The following is a 21,923-nucleotide window of genomic DNA, read 5'->3' on the forward strand; positions in this document are numbered from 1 at the left end:
TAAAATTATTATTATTTTTACTAGGAACAAGTGACGCTGTCCTGCAAATATTTAGCTCTAATACTTTATTTTGAAGAAACCAGCGATTTGTGGGGTTGCATTATCAGGTTCATGGATTCCATACTCTGTCATTTATTGATTAGTTGCCATTGTTAATTTGTCATTTTTTTCATAATTTTGTCCTAAAGCATCACCGTTGGCCAAATTTGCCGACTGGAATCATGTGACCAGACATGCTGTCAGTTCAGACATTTAGAAACAGATTTGATGCACAGAGTCAAGGTGTAATACTTGTCACATTGTGCTTTTTTTCCTACAAAGAGAAACCTTATCGTGAGAGAAGGGAAACATTGTAAAAGCTCTGTTTATATACCAAACCAGTGCATGGGTTATTTCAGATAAACTTTGCAGGTCCAAACACTATTTAGTGTGCCTATGGGAAATCGGGTATAATTTCCAAAGTAACTAGACCCTCTTTTTTTTTTTTTTCTTTTAAGCTCTTTCATAATGAAAGGGAAACCAGCAGATAGCCATGACAATGTACTAAAATTTCTGCATGCATTCTCCTTTCAAGTAGGTATTTCGGGCTTGAAGAAGAAGATCATGTTCATAGGTGCAAGTTTTACACGTGCAAGTAGTCATCACTGTGACCTTTGGGTAGAGCCATAGTGTACCACTAACGGACTGCTTGACTTGAGAACTGAGCCCTTCGTTTCCTTAACGATCTGCTCTTTGCAGTCCGCCTTATTTTTGAAACACAGAAGGAAAAACCTGCCGGCTTTATTTCAGTTTCTCTTTCTCCACGTGATCTTGCTAAAGCCAATTTGTATCACAGCAGTTCCCGTAGACCAACTATTATACTTCCATAATTTGTAATACCCTGTACTTGCATGGGGCAGCTTTTAAATATTGGCTAGCCTATTTAGACCCTGCCTGCTGAAGCATTTCCCTCTCTTCCCGTGTTATGCCCTTTTGGAAGGACTTAAGCTAATCCCGTGAGTGAGTGTCAGCCCACAGCCAGTTAGGTACAGAGAAGAGACCCTGTCTTTTTATCTGACTGTTAGGTACTACCAGGATATATCTTTTTCCCCTGCATTTTCTTTGTAGAATATAATGACACTTAAAAAAAAAAATGGATCATTCAAACATTGTTTCAGTGCCAGTTGTTATTTTTAAAATATGGGGTACTGGGCTCCCCCTGTATTTTCTGACCATGATACTAAGGACCCCATCCTGGGTTGCTTTCCCACCTCAAATTCCCAGTGCCTGCAGTGGACAGGTCCCAGAGGTTGCCTGCACTTTTCTTTATCCTTCCTCAATATCAGTGGCAAAACCACAACCGAATCACTGTCGGCTGCAATGCAGCAGCCCAGCAAACAGACAAATCCCTGATGCCCAAACGCTGCTTTCTTATGAATATTGGGCAAGCCAACAGAGCTGCATCAGGGCAGCTGTTTATTTGTAGTATTGTAGACACGGACTACACGTCGTCATCATCACCTAACTCTATGTAGCGTTGCAGTCATTGTGTCAGGTGCTGTGCAAAGAAAGGGTGACAAGATGGTTGATACAAGTGGAATTGGTACCCTTCCATGTGTGCTTTTTTTTTTCCTTTCTAAGATAGTCCATTGAATGATCTTCAGCTTGGGTATAAACTACAGGGTTGGGGGGCGTTTTTTGCCTGCAGGGCCACATCAGTTGAGGGTGTGAAAACCAGTAGCATCCCTTTCCTATGCTGGTAAAAACAGCCAGGCACATCATGTTATATAGGGAGGTGGTGGTGTGTTGCTCCCAGGGGAAAACTCCCTCTGCCGACATACGCTGCGTCTCCACGAGGGGGCTCTGCCAACGTGGCTACGGCCACCAAGGCTCTTCTAGTGTAGACAAACCTGGACTATCCAGGGGGGTAAAAAAACCACCTGATCTATGTAACCCTTTGACTCCTATTTGCAGAAAAATGAATATCAAGTTATTTGGTGCCAGAGAGGACAGGTTCAGATTTTTCCAGGGTCATGGAGTTTTACCTCGATACCATAAAGGTGATATGCAAAGGATTGGGGACAGAGAGAAGGGGAATGGATATGTGCCCATCCTCGTGACACGTGGTTTTAATGCTTAGTGTCACTTTGGAAATACTTGGTCTCGACTCCTCTGTGCAGGTAGCTGGGACAGCAGCGACCTAATGGGCTGGAAGAATGAAAGGGTGAGACGGGTCTAGTTGGAAAGCTTTTAAATGCAGCTTACCGATTGCTCCCAATGAACATGGGGGAGAAAAATTCTCTCTGTTAAAGATGGACGGTCTCATCTCTTCACATGAGGGCGGAGGATTCCCGTTCGAGGTTTGCCATCATCTGTACGGTTCCCCGCGCAAGGGGGAAGAGCCCTGGTGCTCACAACTGCGAGCGTAGGTGCCTGGGGATCTTTCAGGCCAAGCAGAGGGGCACTAATGACACCTGAAGTTGACTTTCTCTTTTGGATCTAGCCTTAAATCCCTGTCTTATGTGCGTGGACATTGGACAGCTCACGGCTTCTGATGCAAGATTTTTTCCCTCCTTTTTTTTTTTTTCTACCTTTCTCCCTCCACACTTCTTTTCTTGCTGGGTGTTTTTTTTTTTTAATGCTATGTAGGTTGCTGCTCCTCAGTGTAGGGGCAGCTGCAGCTCAGAGCCTGCCTGCCTGTAGGATTTTTGCACTGATCCCCTTTGCTGTAGTATATTGAATACACAAGATGACATAGCAAGGATCAGAGTTGATTTTATGGGGTACAGTTCTGCTTTGGGTAGGTCTGTTTAGGAGAATGTTTGGGAGGAGGGTGCTTGTTGCAAATGTTAATTTAGTTGCACCAGAAGAGCGTAATTTCTGGCTCGGTCCGGTCTCTTTGGACTGAGAACGGCTTGTCTTCAGCTCCTCTGCACCCTTTGTCCTTGGCTTTGTGATCTGCAAGCGTTAATAAGCACTCCAACTGCCTGCACAGCTCAAGCATGTAGATGGGCTCTCTCCAGATGCTTTTCAAGTATAACTATTATTAGTACAAGTGATCTTTTAATTGCCAAAACCCATGCAGTGCCTCAGAGAGAGAGAGCAGGCTTTTACAATACTGTTCCCACTCAGAGGACACAGGCTTACCCAGACAGTCCTTGTGTTTAACAATCGAAGGGCAAAGATGTCGGGCTTGGAATGTGCTAGCTGGGACCGTGCTTGGAGAAGCAGTGCTGCTTCCACACTCCTCCTGCCCAAGGGCTAGCTTTGGATTATGTTGCCTATCCTGCCGTGAGCTGGTGCAAGGAGAGACCACCAGTGCCAAGCTCCGACAGGAGATTGGCACGACTGTGTGTACCCGCTCTGCAGCAAGAATTGCCTCCTCTGAGGCAGCCCTGTGCCTCTTCATGCTCAATGCCACCTTTGGGTATGATGGCTTTCCTCTCACTCCCTCCTTTCCCTCTTTCTGGCGTTGCCGTGCATTTTGCACTGGAAGCTGTCTGGGGCAGAGCCCTTTGGGAAGCTGGGCATAGCATTTGAGAGACCTCCCTCACCCCGCTTCTTGCCTTGCATTGCACAAGAGCTGCAGGTACTGACCCCATTGAGCCTTTGGATCCCTTACAAGGAAGGGCTTGGGAGGCATGTCATCATGTAACGCTGCAGTATATGGAGCTCCCCAGCATTTCCCCTGGGAAGCTGTGCAACCAAAGAAAGGCAATGCAGGCTTCCTCCTGGTGAGATGAGAAGGGCACATACGTCCAGCTGGTGCCGCGTGGCTCAATTCTTGAGCCATTCACATTACCCCCAACCCTTCCTAAAGCCTGAACATTGGCCAAACAGACAAACCCCTAAGGTCTGAGTGCATCTCCAGCACGTTTCTCCACATTGGCTAAAAAAAAAAAAGTCAATAGAAGAAAAAAAAAAAGCCCCCTCCAAACTGAACACACAAAAAATGAGTAATGCAGAATCCTTGCAGTGAAGAAGCCTAGTGAAATCTGCTGATTTTTGCAAGACAGCTTTGCAATAGATAATTATAATTTGGTATTTGCTGCCTCTTCCTTTGTGGTTGAGCTCTGGGGACCTTGATCTGTGTCCAAAAAATTCAAAATTCAGAGGATGCTTCAGTGTTTCAGATGGAAAGGTCCCCAAGATGTCAGACTCGCAGGGCGTGTTTACACGTTCATTCACGCGCCTTAATCACAGCCCATTAAGTTAGTACGTGTAACTGGTATGAACTTAATGTGCTATAATTGGGGCTACTGCACATTAGTGCAGATGAGTGCTTTTTTTTTTTTTGACGCTTAATGCGCATTAAACTACGTCTCCTGGGTATTAGTGCAGTTTTTGCCAGCTGTGCTACTGCGCAGTAGAATTAGTCTAAAGCATATTAAGCGTCACGTGTAGATGCACCCACAGAGATCAGGAAAGGGCTTTCCAGCATAACACTGTGGGTAGATGTCCTCCCAAAGAGGATCCAAAGCTACATATGGGAAAGATGTTCTCGTACCAAAATAAGTCTGTCTATACAGGGAGTTATTCTGGAGTACCTAGAGCCCTTTAAATTTGCCGCCTTACTTCCACGTAGGAAGCTCACGCTGACTAAACTGACCATTGTGTAACCAATTATGATAACAGTTGTAGGCACAGATTTTTATTTATTTATTTTTTTTGCCTAAATGAAGGCTGTATAATTAGCTCCCATAGTCAGCACCTCCAACAAATATTGTGATGTGGGGTCCCCCCCCCCCCCCCCCCCCACTTTTACAGATTGTGGGTGGTGGGGCCCCCCCCCCCCCGAGTAATTCATCGTTAACTAGAGCAGTTCCAATTTTTAGAGATGTCTAAAAGTTTCTGCAACATTTTTTTTTTCTTTGTAACAGCCAGTAATCTCAATCTTTGATTCTTTATACAGTGCTTAAAGGTCTTATTAGGGGGGGGGAAAAAAAAGCATAGTAATAGAATCTATTGCTGGAAATCTTGCTATCCTGTGATAATATTCCTACCAGTCAGGAGAGGAAAAGGTCTCATGTATATCATCCTGCTACACCCCTTTTTATTTAAATGAGAAGGCTTTAAATGAAGCACAGCGTTGGAAAAATCATCAAAGACAAATTCCAATTTTTGAAAAAATCATTTTCAGCAAAGTGCAAGGGAGAAAAGCCTGAACGAAGGCAACTCGCACACACGGAGGAGATGTGCAACTTATGCAAGGCAGCAAACAGTCAACAGTAATAAATCATTACGTAAGGTCTATTAAATCTTAATTTATTATTCCTACGACCCCATGGGCTAACATAATTTCCTTTTGGTATCTAATTGGACAGTGTTCCCAGGACCGTGGGGGGAAAAAAATGATGATCCAAACTCATACCTGTTCCGATAAATGGAGATATCATTAGCAACATGAAGTAGGTGATCACGACTTCTCTCTTTTTCATAAATTACACTAAATAACCATAATGCTGCAATTTAGCGGTCCAAAGTTCATCCTATTCAGCAGGCCATCCATAGTCAACAGTTTAAAGAAAGGGGACCTGCTGAGAAAATGGTGGTCTAATCAGATGCCATAAAATCCGGCTGATCAGATGAGTCCCATTTTCTTTTTTTGTAAGGAGATCCTAATGAAGCAGTGCATTGAGGGGATTCACAACTTTTGTTCCTACGTTTGATTATTCAGGTTGGCTGCACCAAGTTCTAAACGAAGCAAGTGTAGTCTAATCCTCCAGGCTGTTTGCATACATGCTGTGTTTTACAGGAGACTTATTAAATCCCACTTTAACAGCTACCAAATTGTGTGCGTCTTTCCTTGGCCCAAATGATCAAAACACTAAAGATGCATCGAATCAAACCTAGTCATGAAATAGGAATCTCCTCTTATTGTCTACTCCCGGCTCGCCGGCTAATTTACCCAGCACAGCAAAAATGAAAGTACTTTACACACCATGCTGCATTCATGCATAGAATGCTATAAAGCAGATGGCCCAGGGTAATGCTTGTCTAGCAAAGGGTAATGTGGCAAAGTGTTGGGCTATATTCAATAATAATAAACCTAGGGACATTCTTAAGAAAATTAATTTTTAATAGTGCAAAATTTTGAATTCAATCTAGGAATTGCCAATTTTACTTGAATATGGAGGTACTGTTTATGGAGCAATATTTAAAGAAATCAGCTTGTGTTTGCACCCATATCTGATGCCTGAAAAGTTGCAGGCTTCCCCTTTCTCCCTCTGTATTGTTTCTTTCATTTGAATTTGTCAGGTCTCATCTCCCCAGGAAGGCTCTTTTGGTCTCCAGACCAGTCCCAGGCTTGTAACTTCATAATAGTAAAAGAGAGTGAAACCTGGGAAGATCATGCCAGGCACAGCCAATATGCTAGGACATCCGCTTCTTCCCTCCCTGAAAACCTCTTGCAGACACAAAAATACATGCACTTTTTTTTTTTTTAAATTGAAAGGAGTGAAAATCTACTGTTTCTACCCAGGAGATTTATGGAGGGGGAGTCTAGAGTCTGTGCATTGATCCATAATCGACAGTCCAATCTACTGTGGTGTCAGACTATGGGGATGTTAATATAAAGCATGGAGTAGATGCTGTTTAACAGAGTTTCTGGCCCCCGTTGCAAATCTGGCCTGTGGTCTTGGTGCAAGCTCTTTATACAGGAAGGTGCTGCGAGTACTGGGTACATTTCTTCCAGCTCTGGTTGCTAGGCCTAGCCCACCCCGGTGGTCCTTGTTCTCCATCTCTTGTTTCTGGTTGAGAAGGTGCAGTTGGGATATTGCCACTGATACTCCCCATATTTAAATGCCTGGATGAAAAGGGACTGATCCAAGCCCACTGAAATCAATGAAGCCCTACGAGCGTGAGACCTTCTTGGGTCCGGTTTTGCAAAGCGGTGAACCCCTAAACTCTCATCGTTAATGGGGATGGAGAGCACTCAGCACCTGCCAGATCGGACCTCCTTTCTCTCCTATAACCGCAAACGTAATTATTGGTACCACGTTCTTCTCACGAAGATGTTTCATCCCACTTCTCAAAGATTTAAGGGTGGATTATCATATTGATGCCTGCTTACTGGTATTTCAACTTATATTTTTTTTTTTTTTTTTATATATATATATGGACCATAAAGAATGGTTTACTGGTATTTCAATATGGTATTTCAACACTTGTTCTTTAGAATAGTCCAGCTCATATTTAGCAGCATCTGATATTTGAACAAATATCAAAAGACAGTTTTGCACCTAGGTCCCCTTTAATTGGTTTTAGCAGTTTTCTTTGATTACAGCATTCGGCAGCTCCATCAGCAGCAACAGATGGATTTCCGCTGTGTATCCGAGATGCTGGGGGAACCTTAATTACAGGGACCAAAGCAAAACATGCCTCCATCGTGTTCAAACTAAAGCTATCCAAAGACAATATTTGCCTAAAACGAGCTGCTGTTCTTTTATTTTTATTTTTTTCCTTCATAATCCTGTGTTGGCTGCTCGTGCCTTGTTCTTGGCTTCTGTCGTCAAGCCACTTTCTGTCCCTCTGAGAGCACCAGTGCTCTGTGAAACTCCTGATAAAACTTCTGCATTGACATTTTTCAGTTTTTCCCTGAATAATAATCCCTTCCAATGATTATTGTGGCTCCTGAGGTTTTTTTCCTCTTCTGGAGCACCAGAATTTGGGCAGGAAACACTGCTCCCCCAAGTCCTGCTCTTGGGTGGCACATCCTGCTCACGTAGCTCAGGGTCTCAAACACTTGCCAGACCTCGGCGTATTTTACCTAATAAACCTTCTGCTGCTGTGGGACCATGGCATTTGGTGTGCCAGGGGGCTTCTAAAGCTCTTCTACAGCAAATATACTGGTGCAAACAGTAATAATGTCCAGCTGCTGGTTAGGGAGAAGCCAACTGATTGTAAGCATGCAAGTCAACAGTAGTGGGATGTACGCAGCCAGGAGGCAGAAAGACAGCAGGTGATGAATTCCCCCTTCAACTTTTAAAATATAGCTGCTTTTTAAACCACTCCTGCTTTGTCGAGACAAGTGCATACCCAGCGTTTCTCTTTCAGCCTTCCCCTCCAGCGAGCAGTTTGCACATGTGCAGCAAAGTATTTTAGGGGGAGTTCTCAAGTGCTCACTGTTGGCCTAATGAGAATTAGCCCATTGACCTCAATAGCAGCGCTGCTTCACCAATGCCGAGTTAAAAATCCATCCTCTTGCCATTTAAAAAGCAGCCAGCGAGCTGTTTGCAGGTGACTTGGTGGCCGTGCCAGTTTTGCTGGTCCCTTTTTCCCCTGCAATGATGGCATTGCTCAAGTTTAGGGGGTTTTTTTCTTTTCTTTTTTCCCCCTGCAATAATTACAACCCTCCTGCAGCATTACTCAATGCAGGGACATCCTGGCTGGTTGCTTTATTTCCAGTAAGGCTCTCTTCTTGGTGTGTAGACGTGGGAGAGTTTATTATACCTCTGTTTCAGTCAATGGAGCTATGCTACACATGCAATTAAAATGGGTCTTAATCTTCATTGATTTTGAATCCCCTGCGGAATGGGTCATAGCCTCCTTTGTTTCTTCCAGCACCAAATATATTTAGTAAAAATCATAATTCTTTCCAGACTTATATTCCTCACCGTAGTCCCCAATTACACGGTATAAGGTCCTGCTTCCAATTTTCTGGAGTAAAATAGGATTACAAGCCAGCCAGAGTGCAAGAAGCACAGGGATTCTCCCAGCATAGACGTGCCCAGTCGGACGTTAAAGGTACTCCTGACTTGAGAGTTTATTAAGAACGGAGCTAGCTTCGTCGTTGTGACGAGGAGCAAGTTTTGTGAGTAGAGGTAAGCTCTTTCCTTGGACCAACTTTAGAGCTGGGAGAGATGCTAGACTAGTTTTCAGGCATACTATGCCCATCTTCCAAAATCTCTTTGCTCTCAGTCGTACGGGTTCCACTCTCCAAGAAATGGATGCATTTTTTTTTTTTTTTTTTAAATCAAAATCTGATCTGACATGAGACTGCCTACTCTGCCTTACGCCAAGCCCAAGAGGGACAGCATAAAATGCGGTGGGTTGTTGAAGCGAGGTCACTGTGTCACACCATCAAAACATAAGCAGTGACATGTTTTAGGGTGCTTTAAAGTCATTTATTGCTCATCCTGCTATTGATGAGTCTGAAATGGCAACTGAAGCGTTAACAATCCTCAGCACCAACTTAAGTGTCAAATGTCTGCCCTCTTTTTTAACATGTATGATTTTATTTTATTTTTTTCTATGTGGCCAGGCTGCTATGATGCTCTTGAAATAACTTTCCTGAGGTTTGGGTTCCCTCGTTTTCAGGGAAGAAAAGCTGATTATCTTCGGAGGCAGCCTCAGATGGAGCGGCAGCCCCCCACCAACCTTCCGCTCGGGATGGGATCAATGCAGAGAAGTGCTCTTTGATGGACTTTCAGGTCCTGTGATCTCCCAGCCCTAGGGGTTTAAAGGATGAGCATATCAATTCAGGACCACTGAACTGCATTTCCATTGCATAAGGGCTCCTCCCCCAGGCTTTGTCTGGACAAACTCGGCTCCTCCTACTTTTGTCACTATTCTTTCATGCTTTGTTTAGCAAACACAAAAAAATGCTTTGTTTGTTGCTGGGTCTTTTTTAAGCCTGGCATAAAACAGTTTAAAGTGCAGTAATGCTATGTACCTGAGATCACCTTCAGGGTCAAAATCAGTTTACAGCAGATTAACTTATGTGGGTTGCCCCCTGGTTTGTAACTTGGGAGTCCGCTAGATTGTTGCTCCGATGAGCACCTAGCCAAAAGTTGGGAAGGAAGCAGACAGGATCTTCCCGGGGTCGCACATGCATGCCTGTCCTTTTCTGCCTTTCTTTACTGTCCTCGCCCTGCTGTGTCTCCACCGACTAACCAAGAAATAAACTGGCCAGCGGCAATTAGTCAGAGTACGTGTAGCACCGGTGCTGCTCCCTCGCTTCCCCCTAGATTGGGAAGCGAAAACTAAATATAGTTTGGTTTTCCCTCATTATGTGATGGACTCTCTCTCTCTGACCCCCTCCTCCCTCCAAAAGGGTCTTGTTTCTATGGATGTTTCCAGTTTCAGGACTGCCGGACTCTCTCCCACGCACTCTGGTCTGGTGGACCACGTTGCACGCCCTGCTTTGCTTGAACAGAGAGGAGGTAAACAGTGGAGCAACGTGTGGTGGTTTGAAGTCTTCACATCAAAACTATTTTTTAAGCAATACGATAGCTCCAGCAGTTTTTGGGCTCAGTGCAGGAATGAGATTTTGCAGGAGCTGGCACTCGGTGACTGAAAAGGCTGTTTTTGACCTTTTAAAATCCAGTAATCAAGTGGCAACTCTGCTCCCATTCTGAAATCCCTCAACAAGCCTCTTCCTCGCAAGGAAATTTGGCCCCAGTGAAATGTGTCTTCACTGATACTAAAGTTAGCCATGTTAGTCTGCAGTCAGGCAGAAGGCAGGGTAGATCTGCACCTTCATAGACTAACTAAAGAAGATATAGATCTCTATATCTATATCGATATAGATATAGAGAGAGCACAAGCTTTCATGTAGTCTATGAAGGTGCAGATCTACCCTGCCTGCTGAAGTGAACAGCACCTGATGAAGTGGACTTAGGTTCACAAAAGCTTGTGCTATATCTCTCTCTCTATATATATAGATTACTTGATATTAGATAGATAGCTATAGATCTATAGATTACTTGATGATAGATAGATAGATAGCTATCTATCTATAGCTATATCTATATATAGCTAGCTAGCTAGATAGATAGATAGCTATAGATCTATAGATAGAGAGAGATACATATATTTATCTAGATTGATAGATAGATAGATAGATATCTGTCTAGATAGATATAGATCTATATCTATATATATGTAGCACAAGCTTTTGTGAACCCAAGTTCACTACATCAGGTGCTTTAGTTAATCTATAAAGGCTCAGATCTTCTTGAGGATGGAAGAGACCTCACCTGGAGAGGCAAAGCAGCTCCTAAAACGCCTTCTCCTGTGGGACTTTGGCATCCTTGCAGGCAATGCCTCTAATACAACCTGGCATCCCCAAAGCTCCCGTGCAAATTGTTCCTCCCTGAGGTTTCTTCCTGGTGGTTTTTGCACATACTCCCGAAGTCAGCCAGACCCAGAAGGCCCAACGCTTTGGGCGAGCCGGTGAGAGTTGCGTCTCCTGTCTACCGTGCCTTCTCCTGGCTGTTTCGATGCCTCGCCTGGCACCAGGGAAGACCTAGTTGATGCCGGTAGATGGGAAGAAACGCTTCAAAGAGCTGTTGGTGGGAGGAAGCGAGCTGTCAAATCGAGCCGCTTGTAACCTTGGGGTTCTTTTGGCCTTGTCCGTTTAATTGGATGCCCAATAGCCATGGCAACAAAATATACCCACTTCCATCTGCCACTGGTCAGAAGATTGCGCCCCTTTCTATCTGACTTAGACCTGACCATAGTGACCTGTGCATTCCTGACCTCCATTCAGTGCATCTGGGAACGAGACCACACATCCTGATACGTCTCCGCACAAAAGACGGCAAGCAGCTCCTTTGCTTAGCAACCCAGGTTGCTGCGAGCACGCCGGCCGAACGCTCGGCTCTGCAGAATGCCTCCCCACCGAGGCAGAGCTCGGTTCAAGGTCTCTGCCCTCCAAGGCGCTGGCCTGAGGGTTTCCTCGTGATGGCTCCGCACGACTGCAATGACTCCGGCGTTGGTGCCGAGGCTCGTGAGCGAGCGACGCACAACTTTCCCAGGGAGCTCTTGCCTGCAAAAGGTAAAAGAGCTGCGGGGCTGCTCTCAGAGCTGAGTGTTCAATCTGGCTTTGCCTGGCATTTCCTCTCTGCCTTCTCTCGCCCACCGCACGCGGCCCAAGCTGAGCTCCTACCCGCTGGGGAAGGAGAGAGCGAGTGTGAGTACGGCTGGTCTTCCTGCGTGCAAATCTTTCTGAGGCACCGGGGCAAAAGGGGCAATTCAGGTCCATCAATAGATCCCATTTGAAGCCCAAGCCCTGGCACTGAGAAGCCCTCTTGTACATCCACAGGCCTCCCTGAGAGAGGGCAGTTGAGCTTTGGATGCTGCCTGGTAAAAGGAGGGGATCTTGCTTTTCTCTGAATTTGAACCCGAGCAGGGTTCCCACTGCGGGGATGGGTCAGGAGGAGTTAGGTGCATGGAAGGGTCAACCAGATGTCTTTCCTCCCATTAAAAACCCCTCATTCTCCGCAGCAGAGTACCCCGTGCCCTCTCAACAGCACTGCCTGTTAAGAAAAGCAGGTCTCAGCGCCTGTATATGAAGCCCCGAGAAGACTGCTCCGGTGAGCACATGCTACCGTCCCAAAGAGATGCATTTCCAAGGCTTGACCTGTCTTGCTCATCACCTCCTGGGTGTCATCCCGTCCCGTATCAGCCCAGTTAGTTAGTACTTCACTTTCTCAACCTTGAAGCTCCCCCTCTGCCTCCTGGCCTATGCCTTCCTGCATGGCGGGTTGAGTTTTAAGGCTCTTGTGCCATAAACCAAGCCTTTCTCTAGCAAACCAGTTTATAAGCATCATCGTTGACAAGTAGCTGTTAGGGCAAGAGCCCTGCTAAAAGAGACACCTGGTTTCTAGTTGGGTGTGAAAGTTGGTTTAAAATAGGGTCAATGTTTGCTCGGTGATGAATGCAACCTTCTCCCTCGTGGCTCAGAACGGGCTGCAAAAGGGTTTTTGGAGCGGGAGCATCTTTGTTAGTCTCTTACGCCTGGGTTGCAGGTAGCTGATGGATCGGTCAGCAGCCAGGGATCCACTGGGGGATCCCTTCCCAGCTGTGTGAATCACGAGCCAGCTCTGCGGTGCCTGGAGGAGAGTGAGATATGTGCCGGTTGTGCCAATGAGGAGAAACTTTTCTTTGGTCCCATGGAGCTGATGCATCAGTTGGTGGTGACCTTTGCAAATGGGCTAAACACCTGTAAAAAAAGGGTTGGGGGACTAAGGACATGTGGCCTGCTTGCACTAGGCGCAGACAGTGGCACGAAAAACAAATGCAAGCAGTGTCTCTTCCCAAGGAGTTACTCTGCAATAGTCTTGCTGTTGAAAACATCAGCCTTAAATCAGCTTTCCTCCTTCTTTTTTTTTCCTTTGTTCATTTCCTTCTTGAAAACGGATCTGTCATTGTTCCTACTGTCCCTTTGGCCCCTGGCCCCCCCCAAATCTGGACCTTTAATCACATGCATCTTCAGAGATCAAAGGGCTGACATTCGGCTGGCCCATAGCCGATGTTTAATTGTGATGTAACTCGCACTTCAGGGATCGTAAGGCTGCCTTCATCTTGTTGGTAGATGATGGAAATAAGATAAAAACCCAACAGATAAGGAAGCTCTAGGGAATTCATTTTTTTTCTTTAGCTCTACCTAGAGAAAATAACATGACACTCCTAGGAAATTAGGCTGAATGGTATCAAATTGCAAGGAAAAAAAGTCTACCTAACTTCACCTGTTGGAACATAGTTGGCTGGAATAGCAGAGGACCTTTACTAACAGTCTAACATTACTGAAGACTATCAGATGACCGGTGCAGGTACCAGCAATTACCAGTTTATAGTAAGGGAGCAAGGCAATTAAGGGCTCATCTTGCATTCATAGATATTGTGTTTGAACTCCTGCAGCTCAGCCCAGTTGCAACAGATATCTGCAGCCAGTAGGTCAGTGGGTTTTAATTCTTCAGCGTAAGAAGAACGCTAATAAGTTTAGGATAACCATGCACTGTGTACAGTGAGCTGTGAGAACAGGGCAAAGAGCAGTCCACTAAGGTTATATGTTTAAAATCTGCTAGGAAAGTATCAAGGAGTCCTCTTGTCATGCTGCTGGATATTGGAGGGGAATTCCAGTGAAAACGATGGAGTTACTCTGAATTTTACACCCATCCATATTTCTTTAAATACCTGTTGCATCCTGGCAGGTGTGTATATGTAGTTGTAGCAATCCACAGCATAAGTCACGAGGCAAGATCTGTCCAACAACGCTCCCTTGAATAATGAAATAATGAAAGTATTTGCCTAAATAGAAAAGACAGCATTGCTTTATGAACACCGTCCTTCTCATTCGGCTGTTCTGTAGACCGTTCATTTTGGTGTATTTGGATTCATTTTCCTTGATTCAAAGTGAATCCACATGGCAGGCTTGCTCTGGGCTTTGTTTTTTTCTTTAACCTGTTGTGTTTTATTTTTGGTCGACATGCTTTAAAAACAATATTCACAACGCACAGCAGTTTGCTAGAGATGGTTGTTAATAATTGAATCTGGTGCTCTCGTCTTCATCTCGTTAATGAAGAAGAGGAGGTAGTGATGGAACAGGTCCATTAAACCCTTGGATTTTCCTTGAACTCAGTTAGGTTTGTATTATTTTGGTGAATAAACACTCGACTCTCCCATAACACACTTCCTCCACTGATCTTTGCAGAGAAAGCTAAATGCCATTTATCCCCATTTCTAAAAATGGAGAAACTGAGGCAGAAAAATGAAGGGAGACTGAGAAAAATACCGCGGACTCCTGATATCTTGCCTCATTAATGGTACCATGGTACCAGCAGAGCGCTGAGTCCCGTGTACCCGTGAAGTATACTCTTCAGTGCAAGCAAAAATTAGGGATTATGTATACGCCAATATAAGAAATCTGCACAAGCAAATTGCTAGCGGGAGGATTTTGTGTCGTGAAGGCATAGCAGGGAATGTTACATATTTTTGACCGAAATGGGAAGGGAATACAGGAGAGTTTTAATCTTTTTTTTTTTTTTTCCAAAGGTATTTCTCTTTGATTTATACCTGCCACTCATATTTCCCCCCAATTCAGACCCTGGAAATTACTTTGCTTGCAAACCTTGAGACAGAGGCGGTCTTTTTGTTCTGTGTTTGCCCAGTGTCTAATGCGGGAGGGTCCTAGTCCATCACTCAGCACGACCTCGGTATCAGGAAAGCAATCAAGCGGACAAGGATGCACGCAGTGAAGTTGACTCCATTTTATACCAGGGTGACTTCGGTGACGTTGCGTGCACAATTTAGCCCTCTTCAGTTTAAATTGAATCCGTTTTCTTTGCTTCTGTGCAAGCCGACCAGGTGGTGAGGGTATCTCTCCTGTGACAGCCTGTTCCCAGGGCTTCTGAATGGGAGTGTACAGATCCAGAGCAAAAGGGTCGTAGCAGATCAAGAGCAGAAGGCTTGTGGCAAGCAGCCCTGAACTCTTGTACTCTTGTACACCGGCCCTTGGTATTTCTTTCCAAAGGAGAGCTGACGGGGTGCATGATTTGCAGCACATCAGCAATACCAGCCCCGTTTGACCTGGTATCTTCTCAAGGGGCTTCAGCGAGTGACAATCGAGAAGGACAATCTGTAGACCATTCCTCCATGAGAGTTTGCCAAGAGCCTTCCTGACTTGAGAGATGCAGAGAGAGGTGGTTAGGCTGAAGTCAGGCAGCAGGCAGGGTAGATTTGCACCTTATAGAGTAGCTAAATCCAAGACCCATACTGGAAGCTTTTGTAAGCAGAGGGTTTACTTGATCAGAAATCACATGCTCCTGAAAAATGCAGCCAGCTCTGGGGAACGCTGGAGCAAATGGCGGGCTGTATTTGATCTGCTGTGGGTCTGTCCTTTGCACAGTGCTTTAGAGAAACCTGCGAGCAATGCTACCTCCCCTGCCAAAATGAGCCCCTTGGGTAGTTCTACCCCTATGTGTATGGGGGGGGAGCTTCCTGGGATCAGGGCTGGACCCTTGACCCAGGACTGCTTTTAATCCTTGCAGGTTTCTCAGTGTAACATGCCCCCACTTCCCTCTCCCCTGCTGCACCATGTGCTGTAGACGAAACCCCAATGTTACAGCTGCTTCTTTTTTATTTTCCCTTAGGGTCAGGCAGAATAAACTGCATTTCTGTGGCGCTGGGAGATTATTCTAAGGAGCTGTCTGACGGAAAGGTGGGAAGTGCCAGCTCAGGGGTCATTTGCTCCATCAGTTGAACAGTGGTCCCAAATGATGGCTAATCAGGGAGAAAGCAGGCACCAGCAGTGCAGTTTCAGTATTGCAGCTCCCAAGGATTTGCAAGGGAAATTCAAGTCAACAGGTGGTCCCTCCCTCTGGCAGAAGGGAAAAGAGCATCACACCTCTCTCATCTCCCCACTTTATCTTTCTGAGCTGGAAGGAACTGAGGAAGCTATTGCTGGTTTGTAGCATTAATACATTATATGGCTGCAGATAGGCATACACAGCCTTTCTTGTGCTGCTTTGCCTCAAAAGAAAGTGGTACTTCACCCTCCTTATAGGACAAAAGGCTGCTTCTTCCAAAATACTGTTATAAACCTGAATGGTCATAATTAACACACTTCTGATACTGGCAGTATTTCTTTGCTTTGTATGTCAAGAGGGGGAATATGTGTTGCCAAACTTGCTTTTGTGAACACCCACCTTTTTATGTAGCTTTTCCCTTTGTTCACATATATCCCCCAGGTTTATTTGGAGTCAGCATCTTATAGCTCAGCTGAAGTGATGCTGCTAGCGAAGTAGACATGACCCTTGACATCAACCATTTGCAGGGTTTGGCCTTTACATTCTGGATCCACATCTGTCATCTCCCGTCGAAGGCTGTTGGGACCCAAAGCTTTGGCTGAGCCATTAGGAATATGTGCGCCACTGCACTCTGGACTTGCACGTGGTTTGTTTTGGGGGTGGTTGTTTTTTTTCCTTCAAAATATCCCTTAAATAATGCTCATGTCTCCAAAAAATTTAGTCTTGACACCCATTTTTTAACCTTTCGGGTAAGGTGTCCCCAGCACTTACCTGGGCTTTACCTGCACTGAGGCATCTCAGTTGATGTAGCACTGATGGGCGCCCATCTCTGCTCCCCACGGGACAGCTTTGGTGTGGACTCTCAGCTAGCATTTCTACCATGGGTTATATGGGCTCCACATGGCTTGGCCGCTTTACTGAGAGGGTTAACAGGGGATTCGGGGATCCCTGTTCTCTCTCGCCTTTTTACCGGCGATTAACAGAGAACCGCCTGCCGCTCAGTAATTTCATTGGACTTTTTTTAATGTTCTAATTTTTTAGAACTCATTTCTATGATGAGTTTGCATTTTGCTTTGCAGACAGTAATTTTCCTTCATCAGCAAACAGCAATTAACAGAATCAGATCAAAACTACTGCCCCTGCCCCAAAACCCCATACTTCTGGCACATGTAGCACCCTGGGGATAACTAAATAGATCTCCTGGGTACTAGAAGCAATAATGTTTGCTTAACCTTATATGCAAGCCAAGGGTTTCTGCATTATTGGTTAACACTGCCTTAAGGAGACCCCATATTGCTGCACTGGTGAACATCCAAAGGTCATAAAAGCTGATTCTTGCTCTCCCCGTCTTAAGGCAAGATTGTGCACCATAGTCTGATTCGATAGCAGGGTATATTTTTTTTAAATCTCTTGCACAAGTAGGCTGCTGCCACTTCCCTTGGAAACACCGAATCGACCAAGATCACATTATTCAAAATAGCCTTTATTGCATGAAGCTGGAGAGGATTCAAATTGCTGATGTAACTTCTAGAAAGTTAAGAGAGTTTGGAAACTCTCATTTTGTGGAAAGGAAAGGTATGCTCCGAGAACTAAAACTTATGCTGGGAAAAATAAAAACATGGGCGAGCACATAAGCCACTTGTGCAAATCTTGATCAAGGGAAGAGAGTTGCCCGCAGGCAAAACTCCCCCTTTTTTTTGAGTTACGGGATCTAAGAGGAGGCTCCATGTCTTGGCTGGCTGAAGTAGAAAGGAGCAGAGAACTCCTCAGAGTCTATTTTTAAGGCTGGGAAACATAATCAAGGTCATTAGGATTTAGCAATCAGTTTTCTGGATCTTGACAGTCTTGCAGCCTGGTGTCTTGTCCCTGCTCTGGGAAAGTGGGGCTCAGGCGGAAACGGGAGCCAGCCTGTCATGTGGATGAGGAGCCCGCTCAGACAGAACATCCTTTGTTTGCAGGCGGAGAGCAACATCCCCGTCTCATCACCGCCTGTGGCGATTGCAATAAAAGACAGGTACGGAGGAGAAATAGGGAAAAATAGCAACTATTTTATTTCTGTGTTAAATAGAAAACATCACATTTAAGAAGCTTTGGGACCTTTCGTGGATCAGTACAAAATGGAAAGGTTACAACATTTTTTCTATGAGATATATCCGTGGGAAATATATATTTAACTGTGTCTCCTTTGAGCCGTCATGCTGCCCCCTCCCTCTCTCACACGCTCACATAAATGATCAGGATTTGCACAAGTGGCTTATGCGCTTGCCCACATTTTTATTTTTCCCAGCATAAGTTTTAGTTCTTGGAGCATACCTTTCCTTTCCACAAAATGATCATCTACTTCTAAGTGAAATTCTTTAAAGAATATCATCTATTCATTTTTTTTTTTTTTTGAGAAGACGGAAAACGACAGACAGCGAAACAACCTCCAGATTGCCCGAACTTGAAGTCTTCTCCTTACCAACTTTGGGACAAGATGGGAGCATTCAGGTTGACAGCTTGCTGCTTTGGGGTTTGGTTCATAGTCTTTGGATGCTGGAAAAGCCAGGCTGGAATTGGGGTGGAATAGTTACTGAGGGACAGATCCTGATCTGGTCTGCAGAGCTGCAAATGCCAGTGAGACTCATAAGTACAAAGATGTGCTGGCAGGGTGCTCCTTGCAGGATCAGGGCCATGGCATTCAAGAGCCATGTGGTTTCACAAGAAAATGAACATCGAGTACACCCCTGTGAGCGTAGTGTATCTACTTGGTCACCGTTGCAAAGCTAGCTTCTCCGGTAAACTATCTAAGGTCCAGAAAATTAAGTCTGCCTCTTCCAGCCTGCAAATTATTTGGCAAGAGGTAGGTCTTTGTATTCAGAAGGATGAAAAGTCTTGCAATATTCTTTGTGTAACTTGTGACCATTTAAAACCAATGCAGCATAGACCTTCTGGTACCTGGCAGTATCTCCGGCTTTGCCTAGAGGCTGTAAGTCTGCCCCATGTAGATGCTCAGATGCTTCAAGATTATAAAAAATATAATCATCTCCTTTGTGTCCCCTTCAGTGGCTTGAGCGCAGCTGCAAATCTGGACCTAGCTTTGTTTCTGCTCTCCTACCTAGTCTGAGGAACATACCTTGGCTTTCTCAGGGTAAACACTGGGGATGGAAAAGCGCTTTTTGAGCTCAGAAATAATATAAGATCAAGATCAGACAGTTTGCAAAGTGGCCGTGCCCATATTTAGACCAGAATGAGGTGATGTTTAACTACCAGAGAAGAAAAGTTCTGCAACAGTCCTCCAAGGAAAGTAGTCGAGGCCAAGAACCTGAATTGTTTTAGGATTGAACTCAATAAGTTTATGGAAGAGATAGTATAATAGGATAGGGAGTTATGGGTTCAGTATTCAGCGCAGGTGATGTGTGGGGTCAAGTATTTGCAATCCTCATGTTGGCATATAGAAGTGACTCTTCTGCAGTGTGGGAGATGCCTGCCCACCCCATGCTTCAGGGCTTTTGCTGGTTGCTCGCAGGGGCCAGGAAGGCTTTACTGACTTCTGGGGAGGGGAAAAAGTGGTGTCTTCCCTAAAGACTTGGACACTGGCCACAGTTCAAGCTGGAGCTTTTTGAGACTGATCTGCTGATGCTTCTGCCTGTGGCGAGGGAGATGCTTGCATTAACAGCCTTGCTCATCTGCCCAAGGTTACACCAGTGCCAGGGTTGGGGTCAGGAAGGAATTTTTTCCCCTGGGTTGCATTGATAAGGACTAAAAAAAGATGAGGCATCTTTGAAATTGCTGTAATCAGAGATTACAATCAAGAGCCGTAACCCTTCAGATTGCCCCTCCAAACGAACCAGCTGGGAGGGGGCTGCTTCTGGTGGGCAGATGCTCTTCTGAGACGGACTCATGGCATCTTTGCTCCTGCAAACCCACTGAAGCTCATAGGGCAACACTGGTCTGTTGTTTAGACCAAAAGCTGGGACGTTTTGCACCTTATAGACTAACAAAATCGGAGATGTACAGCACGAGCTTTCATGAGCCTGAGCTCACTCCTTGTACGGCGTCTCTGATTTAGTCTATAAGGTGCAAGTCGACCCTGCTTTGTGCCAGATTTCAGACTAACGCAGTTTAGGACCTCTCTTTTTGTGCTTGCCACATTTTTGAAAGAGCATAATGACCACAGCGACTAAGCAGCCTGTATTCGTATTTGTTACTACTATTAGTACCTATATCAAAACGGGTTCATTTTGCCTGGCTCTCCCCTGCCTCCCTTTTCAAACGTTGCCCTTGAAAATCGATTTTTTCCATTGCAGCAAAATCTCCTGATTTGGTATTTTCAGAATTTCCTGAAATAGAAGAATCCGCAATGAAGAGATAATCTAATCAAACGTGGTTTTGTCTCCTGTTTAAACAGCTCAGCACCAAAACCACTCTTCCTTGGTTTTGACGGATGGAGAAATGAAAGGTGTTGCACTAATGGGTTAATCATAAATCCTCCTTAGATAGAAGGAAGCATTGATTTTAATTTTGTAAAATTGCTCTGTTGCCCTGTTGAGGAATGGTCACTACATATCAATGGCACGTTGAATGGGTAAAGATATAGAAAGCATCCGCTGGTAACATTGGAAATACTGGCTGTCAAATTTGTCAGAGTTTATTTAATTACAAGTCTGAAGAAGCAACAACCTAGTGTCTTTTCAGTGTCTCTCTTCCCCCGGGGGCAGATGGGGTATTAAAGCCAATTCAGACTGTTTCCTGATTGCTTCAGGCTACAGAAAATTGTTCCCCAGGGAAGAGAAGTAAATCAGTTATGATCTTTAGTCTCTCGGAGGGAGATTAGAGCCACCACACTGGCGAAACAGCGGCAGGCTTCCTCTGTGTAACTGATTTCACCTTTAATCCTGCCATTGATTGACTATCGCTAAGAACACTGCCTGGCATTTTAAGGCTGAACGGATGATGAACGCCCCAGGATAAGGAAGTTATTTACACAAAAAGGTTAAGACGAGCCTTTAGCTTTACTATTCCAAAAAGGCAGTAAAACATCTATTAAAAAAAAAAAATACCTTCCAACTTCATCTCTCTACCTACAGGCTTTAGAAAGCTGCCCATCACGGTAGCATCTGAGCACTTGGCATGGGATTACCCGTAGCGATAGAGCTTTGTGGGATCTCTGACATTTCTCTCTTTCAAAGTAAAAACCCTGAACTTGGGTTTGTGTCTATGATTTTTTTAGAGATAGTATTGCTGGGGGGTTATAAAACATTGGTGTAGTTAAGGGGCATTTAAATGGAAGAGAAAGTTTTCAGAAGAAAGCAGAAAAGTTTTCCCAAAGGTATGGGCGCTACCGTTGAACGCTGACTCCTTATTCTGGTTATGACCCCTATCCCACAAATTCATTGTCCTCTCACTTCACAAGGGATTTTGGTGCATCTGCCCCAATAGCAGAGGCTTCTTTCAATGCACTCTTGCTCCGGGATTTCATAGACGTTAGGGCTGGAAGGCACCTCGCAAGATCATCGAGTCCAGGCCCCTTTCAAGATCTAAATCTTGAAAGGGACATCTTAAAGACTGAAAGCTCCAGCATTAGACTGGCAAGATCTTTTTTTTTGTCCTATTTGCCTCATCTCATTTTTCGTGATGTTCAGTGAATTAATACCTTCTTGACTCTTTGGTTCAAATTTTCACCAACATCCCAAAAATCACACCATGGCACTTAAAAACTGATCAGGAGAAAGGTTGAATCTACACAACCAGGGGAGAAATGTGTGTGTTTCTGGTTTGCACAGTGTTTTTCTCACCTCTCACTTCCACTATATTTCTGTAAAATCAGAAGGTATTTCCTTAAATGCTTTACATGGTGACCTGATAAACACAACCCCTTGCCACATGGGCAGCAGCAAATGGAAACGGGTACAAAATTGATGCAGCGATGCC

General features: G+C 44.8%; 1 long non-coding RNA gene across 4 annotated transcripts in view; it reads left to right on the forward strand.

Moving 5' to 3' along the window:
- Positions 1–21,923, forward strand: part of LOC102381494 — a 39,192-nt gene that overhangs the window by 2,154 nt on the left and 15,115 nt on the right. The window contains exon 3 of one of the 4 annotated variants that reach the window (XR_001358609.1): positions 9,298–9,524. The exons of the other annotated variants lie outside the window; for them this stretch is intronic. This is a non-coding gene — a long non-coding RNA (uncharacterized LOC102381494). Of the gene's footprint in view, positions 1–9,297; positions 9,525–21,923 lie in introns of those variants that run through there. 4 annotated transcript variants of the gene reach the window in all.

The sequence above is a fragment of the Alligator sinensis genome, unplaced genomic scaffold (assembly GCF_000455745.1).
Source record: "Alligator sinensis unplaced genomic scaffold, ASM45574v1 scaffold1584_1, whole genome shotgun sequence".
Classification (NCBI taxonomy): Eukaryota; Metazoa; Chordata; order Crocodylia; family Alligatoridae; genus Alligator; species Alligator sinensis.